This window comes from Stenella coeruleoalba (genome assembly GCF_951394435.1).
Source record: "Stenella coeruleoalba genome assembly, chromosome: 18".
Lineage (NCBI taxonomy): Eukaryota > Metazoa > Chordata > Mammalia > Artiodactyla > Delphinidae > Stenella > Stenella coeruleoalba.
In genome coordinates this window covers 4,602,173-4,608,172 of record NC_137164.1, presented here as the reverse complement: position 1 = coordinate 4,608,172, position 6,000 = coordinate 4,602,173, and the positions used below count along the sequence as shown (strand labels likewise).

General features: G+C 48.6%; 1 long non-coding RNA gene across 3 annotated transcripts in view; it reads left to right on the top strand.

Annotated features, from left to right (window-relative positions):
* Positions 1–1,009: 1,009 nt before the first annotated feature.
* Positions 1,010–6,000, top strand: part of LOC307176558 — a 215,624-nt gene continuing 210,633 nt past the window's right edge. For all 3 annotated transcript variants that reach the window (XR_013824830.1, XR_013824831.1, XR_013824832.1), the window contains exon 1: positions 1,010–1,728. This is a non-coding gene — a long non-coding RNA (uncharacterized lncRNA). The remainder of the gene's footprint in view (positions 1,729–6,000) is intronic.

Sequence of the window (6,000 nt, the reverse complement as noted above, 5' to 3'; positions counted from 1 at the left end):
AGGTGACTGTCACTATTATTATGACTATTGTGATTATTATCACCAGGAATAGTAAGGTCTTTGAAAGGACTTACTACCATTCAAGGCACGGGACTCGGGCAGAGCACAGAGGCAGCCTCTCCTGGGAAATGTCTAAACTGTAAACACGTCTGTGGATATTTAAACACACTAACCCTCCTGCTGACAGGCGCTGGTGAGGGCTGAGGGCGAGAGAGCTGAGCCCAGGGTCACTGAAGAGACTGGAGAGTGGGATTTTAGAGGACACGCTCATCATGAGTAGGTAACTTTAGGGCTGAAATTGGATATGACTTGAGAGTTCCTAGCCTGAAGGAGAAGAATGCCATCCAGATACCACTAATGCCATCTTCAGTATCTTTTGTGCATGCTCTATTGATAGGACGGAGCGTTTTGCAAGCTCCTATCAACACCCTGGAATTATGCTTAGTATGTGGAGAGAGGTGTACAAGTGCACACACACACACCCCTCGAACACGTGCAGGCCACCAGGAACAGGTGCAGCCCCCCCTCCAGGCCTCCCTCCTCCTCCTGTTCTCCTTTTCTGTTTTTTAAAGTTTTTTTTTTTAATCTATTTTTTTCTAGTTGATAAAACCTATATTCAGGAGGGTTACAGGTGTTGATGAAATAAAGTATTTATTGATCAGAATCAGTAAATAATATACCGAAGAGAGAGTGGTGTTCAGAAGAAAGGATGTCTCCGTGTAAGTTTCCACTTCCAGTTAGTTTTGTTTATAACTCTTGTGAATTTGTTCCAAAGCAACTGATAGGTTAGGGAAAAATTTGAGCAAACGTGAACTTTGCGTTTGCCCGTGAGCATCAAGTCGTGTCCAACTGAACTGAGCAGGGTAGGAATTCTCAACATGCGCACGTGCACACGCGTACACACACAGACACGAGCACGCACACATGCACAACGCGCACACACTCCTGTACAAACACGCACGCGCGCACGCACATACGCACAGCCCGCGTCCACGCGCACGCACGCGTACGCACGCACGCATGCACGCGTACGCACGCACAGGCACGAGCACGCACAATGCATGCGTACGTAGGTAGCCGGACACCTCAGGCAGCTCCCGGCGAGCTCGCTTCACCACGCCTGTGGTCCCAAAAGGCTGGGCTTTCCTCTGCTTTTGCACAGGTGAGCTTTTCTATATTAAAGAAAAAAGAAGAAACAGTCGTTCCACGCCGCCCACGTCTAAGGCTCCAGGTTCACAACTCCAGGGAGCGTGTGCGGGGAAGGCATCGTTTGTGTGTGCGCACCTTCACCCAAATCCGCGAATGCTGCAGGAGCCATCCGTTTCCACGCCGTCCTGGCTGGCTCAGTGGTTTCAGGCCTCGCTGCAGTTTCCAAAGCACGGAGCGCCGGTGATAGAAAACGAAAAGGTCGAAAACAGATGTCCAGCAGTGATTCCCAAGTTAATTGTAAAAGAAGTCTATAATGTTGGCTTAGATTTTCAACTTCGATGAAACAGATATTTACTGTAAACACCTGCTTCAAAGGCCCTATCTCTCCAAGGCAGAAACACATGCCTCAGGATAAAAGGCTGGAAAGACTGCTTCCCTTTGACAGTGTCGAGGAAAACCGAGGACAGCGGGCCCTACCCGTTCCCCGCGGGTGTCACACTTTCCACCGTCCTCGAGGACACGGAGGCTGCAGCCCCGCCCAGCCCCCCGTTCGCAAGCCCGCTTCAGGTCATTTCCAAGGTAAGGTGCTGTGCTCATTTTCCTATGTTTGTGTTTATGAGCCGTCTATCATGTTAAAACTGCCACCGTTTTCGCTCGGGTGCTGTCTGTTTTGAACGTGTCCCTGGTATTTAGTTGTTTCTGGGCCCCATTTACTCCCGTAAGCCCGGTGCTGTTTATTGAGTGATTTTGTGTCCAGCAGTGGTTTTTAGGAACACAGATGTCACGTTGAAGCGCAACGGACTGTATTTGCCAATCGTTTGTCAGCTGCGTTACTTGGTGATTACTCAGTAATCTCGGCACGTGGCCCCGAGTGACTCCGGGTGGAGTGTAGGGGGGAGCCAGTGTGAATATTTTGAGGAGCCTCACGTTTATGTGTTAACTGACTTTTTATTATGTAGTTTTCCAAACATACACAAATGTTCCTTCTTTAAATGTTGAAAATATCTACCTGGAGCTCATCGTGTAAGAGAGTCCAGGGACTGGCAGTCAGGAAAGGACGCTAGGGCCAGCATCAAAAACCCAGTTAGGGGAGACTTCCCTGGCGGTCCAGTGGTTAGGACGCTGCGCTTCCACTGCAGGGGGCACGAGTTCAGTCCCTGGTCAGGGAACTGAGATCCTGTAAGCGAACAAAAACCCAGCTGGGAAGTGGGACCTGGAGACAAAACCAACCGGAGACAATTGGAGAAAACACCCCCAGGTGTCCGTGATCTGGGCAGACTCTCGGGTGAGAGGCACAGGCTGGAAGGTATCCTGGGGAAAGCGCTGCAGCTGCGAGGATTTGGGGTGGGCGGAGTCGGGAGGTGGGAGTTACGAGCAAGAGAAAAACACGTCCAAGGGCGTCGGCATGAGGAGGTCACCACACATCTGTCAAGACCAGTGAATCATCTGGGGCTCCTGGCGTCCAGTGTTGGCCTCTGTCGGTGATGCTTGGGCGTCCGACCAGCTTAGGGTCGGTCAGCAGTGTGGAGCCTCCCAGCTGCAATCCTGGGTCCGTACAGCAGAGTGAATGTATTAACATTGGTGCGAAACGCCCCAGTAAAAGCCACCAAATCCATACCTGGGGGGAGCAGAGGGCGGGACTCCTTTCCTGGGGCTTACTTGGATCAGGTAACGCCAGCCGGCCTCCTGTCTTCACTAGGGACCAGGTGGAAAGCTCAGAGAGGCTGCAGGACAGGAAGAGCCCTGGCGGGTGCAATGGCATCTTGGTAACCTGACCTCCCCCCGCCCCCGCCCGGGTTTATCCCGGAGGAGGCTGACTGGAGAGGCCGGGGAGGGGTCCCCCCAGCACAGCACACCCCCAGGAGCACGCTCACCCCGCATTCAGCTGTCGGGGATCGCTTAGAAGCAGAGGGAATAATCTCTCCTCAGCTGCTCCGTCAAACTTCCTCGCATTCCGCAGCGTCTGACGCCCCCCACCCCGGCACTGCTTCCTGCTCCGGGGCAGGGGCTGCAGTCCCTTCGCTGGTGGTGGCGGGGAGCTGCACCTCTCCTCCTCCTTGGCGGCGAGGGGCAGTACCACTACCCCGACAAGTCCCCGCTGACCACCTCCCTCCCCTCTCTTCCCATCACTGCCCCACCTCGATGGAGACTGTGTCTGGGGCACCTCTGAGCGATGTCCACGTAGATGGCCCGACACCTCTAGAATACGTGGGTACCTGTCATCTCTTGTTCTCGGCCACGGAGCCTTGGCTGAAACACCAAGACAATGACAGTGCCTTTGGTTACAGTCCTACACACATGGATCATCTGTGAATTTACTGCTCTATCCCATTGGTCCCTTTGTGTGTCCGGTGCCACAGTTACCGTGTTTTGCTAATATGGTGAATTATACAGATTGATTTTCTCACGTTAAATCAACTTTGCATTCCTGGGGCAAATCCCATTAGGCCATGGTGCGTTACCCATTTAATATATTGTTGCATTCTGTTTGTTAATACTTCGTTTAAAAATTTGTATACTTGTTTGTAGCTTTCTTTTCTTGTAATTTCTTTTAGTTTTAGTATCAGATAATGCTGACCTCATAGAGTGAGTTGGGAAATAATCTTTCTTCTTCAATTTTCTGGGAAAGTTTGTGTAAATGTGTATTATTTCTTCCTTCCTTCCAAATATTTGGTAAAAATTACGAAATTTACCACCAGAATTTACAACCTTTAGGCTTGTGGTTTTCTTTGTGGGAAGTTTTTAAATGACTAATTCAACTTTTTAACTTTTTAATAGGTCTTTTCAGATTTTTCTATTTGTTCTTGAGTCAGTCTTGATCATTTGTGTCTTCCTAGGCATTTTTCTATCTTATTTCAGTTGTGTAATTTGTTGGTGTGATATTATGTTTTTTAATGAGAAATATATATTTGATTTTCATCCCTGGTCCTGGCACAGAACACCTGAAACCCTTGGGATTTCCTAAGTGATGAGAGTGGTAATGGTGTCTCTTGTTATGTTAATGAGGTAACTTTTAGAAAGTCACTAGGTAACCTAAGGATGGGGACTGGTTGCCAGAGGAAACAACCCCATGATTAAAAGGTTGGAAATTTCAGTCCACCCACCACCCCCTCAGGGGAGGGGAGGGGAGGGGAGGGGAGAGGGGCTTGAGCTTGAGTTCAATCACCAATGGCCAATGACCTAATCAACCGTGATTATATAATGAAGCCTCCATAAAACCCCAAAGGGATGGCTTCATAGAGCTTCCAGGTATGTGAACATGTGGATTTGCTGGGAGAGTGGTGTGCCTGGAGGAGGCGTGGAAGCTCTGTGCCCCTTTCCCCATACCTTGCCCTATGCATCTCTTCCCGCCGGCTGTTACTGAATTATATCTTTTCATAATAAACCGGTACTCTAGTGAGCGGAATATTTCTCTGAGTTCTATGAGTGACTCTAGCAAATTGATCATACCCAACCAGGGGTCGTGGGTATCACTGGCTGGTCTACAGCCAGTCAGTCTGAAGCACAGGTGACAACCTGGACTTGCGATGGGTTCCTGAAGTGGGGGAGGGGTGAGCAGTCTTGTAGGACTGAACCTTTAACCTGTAGAATCTGATGCTGCCTCCAGGTAGATAGAGTCAGAATTGAGTTGAGCCCAGCTGGTGCTGGAGAACTGCTTGGTGATATGGGGAAGAAAAGCACACATGGGAGTTGGCATCGGGTTATCCATAATGCTCTATTCTGTTTCTATTTATCATCTCTATTTTCTGTAGAGTCTGTAGTAGTGCTTCATTCATGACATACAATTATGTCTTCTCTCCTCTTTTCATGGCTAGTCTAGCAAAAGGTTTATCAATCTTGACTTTTTCAAAGAACCAGCTTTGGTTGCTTGATTTTCTCTGTTGTGTTTTTTCTGTTGCATTGATTTGTTCTCTGACACTTATTATTTCCTTCTATTTACTTTGGGCTTGATCTGTTTTTCTTTTACTAGTTTCTTTGGACAGATACCTAAATTATTGATTTTAGATATATTTTTTCTAATACAGTTGGCCCTTGAACAACACCGGTTTGAACTGTGTGGGTCCACTTATATGCAGATCTTTTTTCAATAAAAACGTACGACAGTCCTACACAGTCTGAAGTTGGTTGAATCTGTGGATTCGGATATTAGATGCAGAGCCACAGATATGGAGGGCTGACTCTAAAGTTGGACGTGAATTTTTGACGGCTTGTTGAATTTCTGGGTGAAAGAATATTCTGGCCCCTCCATTCTGCTTGAACTTCATTTCTTAACATAGCCCCCACTCCACCTTTACCCACGTAAAAAATGACTGCATACTCATGTATGACTGAATATACCATGTGGAAACAGCTGAGATGAGGTATGTCTGGCTCACAGAATACGTGGTATCTCTTCCCGTCCACCCCAAGTATCTATTTATGGCTACTGATTTAAATGAGGGCAGAAAAGCTCTCGGTGGAAAACAAACTACATCTGAAACTGGGCTCCATACAGTTCGGGGGTGTTTAGCAATGAGGCTGGGACCAAGGCAAGAGCATGAGCTGATGGGGGGTAGTCATAGTGTAAAGAGGGGCTCTGAGGCATTTCGAGAGGATTCATTGAGGGTTCTGTACAAGACAGACGGGGGGGGTGGTGTCTTCAGGACAGGCTGGAGGGTGGTGTGTAGATCTGCTCTGACCCAGCCCTAAGGCTGAGGTGTGTGTTATGGGGAGAAAAAGACTGTAGTCCTAACCCATGGAACTGTCCTGTAATTCCCAGCACTTTATCTCTTAAGGCCTGATGAGGGAGCCGTTCTCATTCTCACTTCTCAGGGTCTGCCAGGCCGTTAGGTCACACAGGGTCTGAGGTCC